The sequence below is a fragment of the Crocodylus porosus genome, unplaced genomic scaffold (genome assembly GCF_001723895.1).
Source record: "Crocodylus porosus isolate Cpor-Errol unplaced genomic scaffold, CroPor_comp1, whole genome shotgun sequence".
NCBI lineage: Eukaryota > Metazoa > Chordata > Crocodylia > Crocodylidae > Crocodylus > Crocodylus porosus.
This window is the reverse complement of record NW_017728886.1, coordinates 89,903,944-89,911,817: the sequence shown is the minus strand read 5'-3', so window position 1 is coordinate 89,911,817 and position 7,874 is coordinate 89,903,944.

The following is a 7,874-nucleotide window of genomic DNA, read 5'->3' as shown; positions in this document are numbered from 1 at the left end:
GGACCTCGGGAGATCATCGAGTCCAGCCCCCTGCCCAAAGGGCAGGAAGTCAGCTGGGGTCATAGGATCCCAGCAAGATAAGCATCCAATTTACTTATTGGAAAAAGAAGAGATTGAAGGACACCTTATACATTAATGGCACAACCAGGTTTAACTTGAAAGTAGTAAAGGGGGGTGGGGGCTGTAAAGCTGTGATCACATTGGGACTTGAGTCACATGATGGGGGTGGGGAGGCAGTAAAACACACATTTTGGTCAAGGAAATGGATCTGTTACTTCCCTACTGCACTTATTGGCTGAAACAGATAAGGCTGCTAAAAACTTCCCCCCTCCCCCGCCACACCACCTCTAATACCCAAATTTGTTAAATACAACAAAGAAAACAGCAACATAAAGCTCCTAATGGACACTCATAGCAAGATGTACTAAGCTGCTGTTGCATACATACAACATCACATGCAATTGAAAATGTTCACATAAAAAGGAGTCATGGAAAGCTTTTATAAACTGTCCAGAAATAGAGACTGGAATACAAAGAAGTAATTTTTCCACAAGTTTTCTACCTACTTCTTAGATGGAGTGTGTTTTGCTTGTTTGCAGTGTCTTCCATTGTAGAAGAAACCAATGAGGGGGAAGAAAGAGCAACAAATTTAATGCTTTTACAGTACAAGTCATTAGACCAAATAATATTTGAAATTAAAAAGTAATTAAAGGAGCAGTTAAGAACCAAGTTCCAATTGATCATATATTATAAATTCCACAAGATATAAATTTATAGGGAACAAAAGTTTTAGAAGAGGTCATCTAATAATCCAACTCCAATTTTAGACAGCTGTGTTGCACTTGACAGGTTTTGATAGAGGTAGAATACTGGCAAAGAAAAAGAAATCATTATAGAACTTGGAGATGGACAACAGAAATAAAACAAAACTAAAAGTCATCATATGGTAAAAATACTTCAGATGCAGGCCTCAAATGTATCTTGTAGGCCCCTGAAGGCCTCAAGATGTCAAGGAACAGCAACACTTTGCTTCATAATAAGCATTACTTATCATTTGATATTCTCTCTATTATTATCAGTTACAGCAGTTTAGATGGCACTGAGTTTGCAATTTTAGTCCAAGAAGTCAAGGTATAGTTTAAGAATAGTCTACTAATGATGACTTTTCAGATTTCACAGAATTGGAGATTAAAGAAAGCTGCATTACTATTTATTTCCAAGCTCCACCCCAAAAAGTGTAAGATAGGAAAATCATTTTAGTCCACCATTCTGCAAGTTATATCTCTTCAAAGAATGGGACAAAATTGAATGATTCATACTCCACAGAGCAAATTTATTGAGATTAATTTTTTTTTCCTGCAGAGTGTTAGTCTTCATGATTGCCCTTTATCATAAGGAAAGTTGCTAAAAACTTGGTAAACACACTTCTAATCCAGTTTTTAAGTTTCTCAGGCACTCAATTAATAATAACATGAGAAGTATTTAAACTGACAGAAGAAAACACTTGTGTGTTTTCAAGTTTCACTAAGAGAAGAGTTGCTTTACAGGATAATAAATGGCCATTTCAAAATATTAAATGTTTGATTAAATAAAAGATCGCTATACAGTACCCTTATGAGGTGATACCAAGGAATGAACACTGTAACCAAATTTCAGTACAAACAAAAAATGAACTTTCCTTCTCTGACAAAAAGGAGATGGGGCATCTTTGGCTGGTGTTTCCTTACCAAACCTTTGCAGCAGCACTGTTTCCTCGCAACCCTCTCTTCTTACTCCCTTTCCTATGGAAAGCTCTCTTCAGCAAGGCGAGGGACAGACATTCAAAAAGCCAGAGCCTGAATTGATTCAATCTTTGTAGGTTAGTCTAACCTGCTTAGAGCTAACCAGTTTGCAACTGGACAGACATTCTCTCTGGACTGAGGAAATGCAGGCACATGCCTGCAGTTGTTCAGGCCAGGAGCTGTGGGGCACTAGAGCATGCCCTCAGCTACAGGGAAGCTGTGTTGGAGGGCATGGCCAGCCCTGGCAGTAGCCTGGAGTGAACTGACCAGGGAAGGAGTTTAATTCCCCCCTTCCCTGTCCCATGGACCTGATTTGGGGTCCCCACTCCTTGTTGCAGTGGCATGGCCCCCTGCTGGAGGCAGAGGGGGCAGGGAGAGGTGTTATTCCCCCCTCCACCCCATCTGCCCTCAGGGGACCATGACAGCCCTGACAGCCGCCACCGCCACCTGCTCCCTGCATGGGGTGAGTGGTGAGATAAGCGCCCTCCTGTCCCCTCTGCCAGATGGAGTGGGGAATAACTCCCCTCTGTGCTGGGCTCTGTTTGCACCCCTGCCCTACCACGGGAGTGGCGAGGGGGGAATCAAGCATGATGGGGGTAGCAGCCCCTGTCCTGGTGTCTGAGAAGTGCAGGCTTCTTCCTGGCAGGGGGGCTGCACTCTTTAGACACCAAGATAGGGGCTGCTGCCTGCATCAAGGGCCCTGCCACCTTGCTGCTCCAGCAGCAGCATGGGGGCATGAACAGAGCCCAGTCAACATGGCCCCTTAGGCGGGTAGGCAGGGAGGGGGTAATTCCCCCTCCCTCCGGAATCTGGCAGACGGGGCAGGAGGGTGTTATCCCACTGCTTACCCCATGCAGGGAGTGAGTGGCAGCAGCAGTCAGGGCGGGCAGACCCTGCTACAAGGACAGAGGGGACCAAGGGGGAGAATAACGCCCCCTCCATGCCCCCCCCCTTGCCTAAGAGGGCCATCCCAGCTAGCCTCTGGCCACACCCCCAGCCCTGCTGCTGCAGGAGGAAGTGGGGAGCACCCGGCAGACCCCAGGTAGGGTCTGTGGGACAGGAAGCAGGGAATTCAACCCCCTCTCTCACCAGTTCACTCCAGGCTACTGCCAGGGCTGGCCATGGCCTCCCACTGGAACAGCCAGTGGAGAAATGCAGGTGGGGCAGAGGAGGGAGAGGTGGGAAATAAACCTCTTCTCTGCTCCCTCCCAGGGCCAGTGTCTGGTCCAGCCCCCACCCCAGCCTGTCACTGCTCCAGCTGTGGAGCAGAGGGGCCAGGTAAGAGAGTATGCTGGGGTGTTAATTTAAACCAGGAAGGGGTCTGGGACAGAAGTTGCATTAACCAGTTTGAGCTCAATCAGTTAAGTCTGATACTACATTCAACCAGGTTTGTCTCAAACTGGTTTTGGCCATTTTGAAACTGGTTTATGTGCACAGAACTTGACTAAGGACAGGTATTACACATAAACTGGTTTAAGTGATCAGAAACCGGTTTAAGCCTGTAAACAGATGTTCAGTGCACATAAATCAATTTGAAAATGGCTGAAACCTGTTTGAGATAAACCTGGTTGGATGTAGTATCAGACTTAACTGATTTGGCTCAAACTGGTTTATGCAATGTCCATCCCAGACCCCTTGCTCATTTAAAGATGAACCAGACACCCCCAGCATCCCAGCATGCTCTCTGAGCTGGACAGGGCTCTGCTCCATAGCAGGGCTGCCCCCTCCCCTCTACATCTTCTTATCTATGTGCCAGCCTTGCAAAGATTAGGGCTAGATTAGGGTGACCACCCATCCCTAATTGGCAGGACAGTCCTGGAATGGAAACGTCAGATCTCAGTCCCGGGCTGCATGACTCTGGCACAGCATTTATCCCAGATTTGCAGTATAGTATATGCAAGGATCCAGGTTTTCCATTCATTGCTGGAAACAGTGGGTCCCCCCCTTACAGGTGGGCAGCATTCCAGCCTGCAAGGAGTTGCCCAGAGCTGGACACAGGGGGAACCACATGCATGTGTGTACCTCCACACATGCACATGGCCAGGAGTACAGCCAGGCAGCATAGACAGCAACTCCCTGCAGGGAAGTTTATGGGAGGGAGGGGGCATAAGGGAGGCAGAGTGGCAGATTGAGGCCCTCACAGTAAGCAAGTGGGGCAAAGGGTGCTGCTCAACCAGGTGATGCATGGGGCTAGGAGCAAGACAGAGCCATGGGCAGCCCATCATGGGGGAGGGGGTGACTCCCCACTGCAGTGCACACCCCATGAGGGGGGAGGGCATGGAGGGGGGCATGTGCCCCCCCAGATTTGTGCAGAATGGGGGGTGGATGAGGGCTGCCAGCTGTGGGCTTAGGGCTCCCCACCCTGCTGACCTCCCTGCAGGAGCCCTGCACTGGCTGTGCCACCATACATGAAGCACCTCCTGCCTGTCCAGAAGCATTCTGGGTGGTGGTGGCATGGAGTTGTGCCCCCTGCTGCTGCCAAGCATGCAGGGGGCACACATAGTGCAAGGCTCCCAGGGGAGAAGCAGCAGGGCAGGAACCCCCCCGAGTCTGCAGTGGGCAGCCTGCATCTGTCCCCACTCCACTTGGTTCTGCTCCGGCCATGCCACTGGTGGTGGGGGGGAGGGGGGGCGCGAGTGCAGGGGATGAAGGGAAGAGGTGGGTATGTGGTGCTCTACACCTCTCAAAGGAAAAGAAAACTCCTTTACACATATTAACTCCGATCCTGCCAAACCCCCGTAGACCCGCCCCCAATTCCTTCTAATCCCACAAATCGCTCCCAAGGCTGGTTTTACTGGAATTCACTAGTCCCAAAGGCCTGATTGAAGGGTGGGGGGGGAGGACTGGCAGCTTCGCAGGGTGGGGGTGGGTTAGGGCTTGGGAAGGCTGGCAGCTCTGTGGGGGGAGGGGCTCTCTGTCCCCCCCAGGGTCTATTTTTATCCTCCCAATCCTCCCCAACCCCAAACAACCCCCCTACAGATCCTGCTTGCCCCTTCCTCTACCATGATTTACTTCTGTCAGCTTCCAGCACTGGCGAACACAGGTAAATATGGCACCAGGAACAGCTTGCAGGGTCACAGGGGGGTGGGGGAATGGTTTGGTGGGCTCAGCAGGGGCTGGTTGGTCCAGGGTTGTCTATCTGGGGGTAAGGGGAAAGGCTGGGACACTAAAAATAGCCTAGTGCTGGTGGGGGGATGGGGAGAGGGTAGGAAAAGCACAGCCCTAAGGCTGCACTTGCAATATGTACAGAAGTTCAATTAGATCAGTCTAGCTCAGGGGTTTTCAACCAGGGGTACATGGCAGCAGTGCAGAGAAGCCGGTGGCACTTTTGGTTGGTTTCCCTGCCGCACAGGAGATCTCCCCCAACTTGCTTGCCTGCTGGCCACTGGGGGACTCCCCACTTCTCAACTGGCTTCCAGGGTTACCCTGACCAAACAAGGTTGAAAACCCTAGGTCTAGCCGTATCCCAACTAACTTAGTGCACCTCCAAGGTAAAGTTAAATTAGATTGGGTTAGCCATATTCCAACAGATCTAACCTTCCTGATTAAATAAAAAAGATTGCTATACTCTTAAAAGGAGATTCTAGGGAATGAACACTTTCCTAGAACGTCTGTACAGTTCGTAATCAGCTCAACTTAACTAGGGGTCTAAGTGTAAGGTCCGCACATGGGGAAACTAAGTTAAATTGGGTGGTCATTTTTAATGTGGTCTAACCTCCCTGAACATCTGTACATACCCTAGGGCTAACCGCTGCTAATACGAGTTGTGAGACATCAGTCATGATTTCCCCAGAGATGGGGCATACAACTACTGAGGCCAAAACTACCATTTATTCCATAGTCCAGGCAAAGTATATTAATTCTGCGCCCCCCCACAACTAAAACCAGTGAAGGTCAAGTTTAGTTTTGTATAGGTAACAGGGGAGTAGAGTGATAGTGTTTCAATACCTTGGTATTGCTCATTTCTAAGTAAAAATCAGTGTTGCAGAGAACATCACACAGGCAGTTCCGTTCTCTCACCCACTACCATCCTTATTAAACCAGAGTGCTGTTTGTTCCAAAGTTCAACTCAGATACTCCCTTCTTCTTGTCAGAGTTTCATAACACAGTCTCAAATTAATCCAAACATTCTACCACCCACACTCAAGGAATGATTTTTGCATTATGGAGGTCATGGGCATTATGTCTCTTAGGGCTGCATATTCATCTGTGGAATGGATGAAGACAAGCAGCCCTGCATATAATACAGCTAGAGGGGAAGGGAATGCCCTCTGCCCTTCCTGGTTTATTTAATCCACCAGGTGCTCCTAGTCCTTACAAAACTGAATCCATTAAAGTGAATCCTATGAATTCTTGATGATCATGCATACAACATCATTTTCAAAAATAAGCAAGGACCTTGGCCAGTTCTGGGCAAATGGCTGTCTTCCTGTTGTATACACAGGTGAAAAATCCCTTGCCCCATAGGCAGCAGCTTTCCTAATGCACCAGATAAATCAAAGAACAACCTGTTTAATATGATCCCAACTAAGGCCTTTGGGAACCTCCCTGCTAACAAAGTTCACAGGTTTCAGCTCATACCATATCAGAATTGCCAGGGAGATGTACGTTTTTGGTTTAGTAGCACTGCCAAAGATCTGCCTGTTCAATAGTTGTTAGGCATGTGTAGTTTATAACTACTACTACATTTTTCTTCTCTGGACTGCATTCCACAATTTTTTCTCATCTGCCACTGTCTCTTCCCAAGCAGCATTCTGGAGAGCCGCGTAAGTACAATAAACCTTTCATACAACCAATACGCTTCAAGCTGCCTGACTCCTACTCGTTGCTATTCCCCACCTGTCCGGTCATCTATCCCTTCTGCGCCAAGCTGGTCATGCCGACCCACGCTTGCAGGTCAAGGGTACACCGGTTACAAGGTGCAACACCCACCACAAAGATTAGTGAGAAATGGCTTGAATCTCCCGTAGTCCAGGGCTATGGAGTCCCCAGCACAAATGAGAGCAGCCTTAACCAGCATCTTGGGCATTATGTCCCTGGGGGTCTTGGAGACGCTGACATAAAGGTCAGGGATGTAAGAACATTCCAGTCACCTCCTGCCTAGAGTAGAGTGAGTCTGGTGGCAGAAAATAGTAAGACGACACCAAAGACTCATCCAGGCCCATCAAGTTTCCTACAATCATATATATGTAGTATGAGCTGCACACTAATAATGCTAAAGACCATATCAGACAGTTTTGCAAGCATAAACAGAATTATTTCTTTTATTTAAATCAAGTTCACTATGCTCATCTTATATCCCTCATGACCTAGTTTAAAATTAAATCACTACCTGGAAAAATTGGACACATGTTGTAGAAAGGACATAATAGAAACTCTGCTTTGTGTTCTACAACAGGGTAGATGCGGGAAGATACAGCCATTTTACAAAATAAGCCTAAAACCAGACAGATATTCTACCAGTTTGTGTCTAGGTCTTTATATTCCCAAATTGATGACAATTATATACACTGATATTCTTGCTCAAGAAAACATCCTTTTTAATAGGTAGCACTCAAGTTCATACTTAGCTTTGGAGTCTCAAAGGGATTCTATGCACTTGTTTAAAATTTAGCAGGTCTGTTGCTGCCTTTCAGACTGTTAAAAAAGTCTCATCTCTGTGCTCTGTTGTCAGGCCCTATGTTCAGGCTTCTAATACCATGCCTGTGACCTCACTCCCTTTCCTGGTATGGTTTCAGGTGTCCTGCATTAGTTGAATCCAGACAGTCTGTGGTCTCTTGTCCTTTGGAGCCTCTATGTCCTCCTCTGAATTCAAATAGCCTGTTTTGCAAGGTCTCAACTTGCTCCTTTTTGTAGATGTTGGACAGGGGGCATTAGATTCTCTGAAGAACTGTATAATAAATATAGAGTGCTTGTAAAGAATTTACAATAACACATTTTCTTCAAAAGGAGGCTAGATAATCACCTACCTGATGTCATTTGACCCCAGCATTTTTTCCTGCCCATGGCAGGGTGTCAGACTTGATGATCTGCTCCGACCCTACCAGCTATGAAACTATTTTGAGGCCAGGGCCCTACAGACTTTTCTGTTAA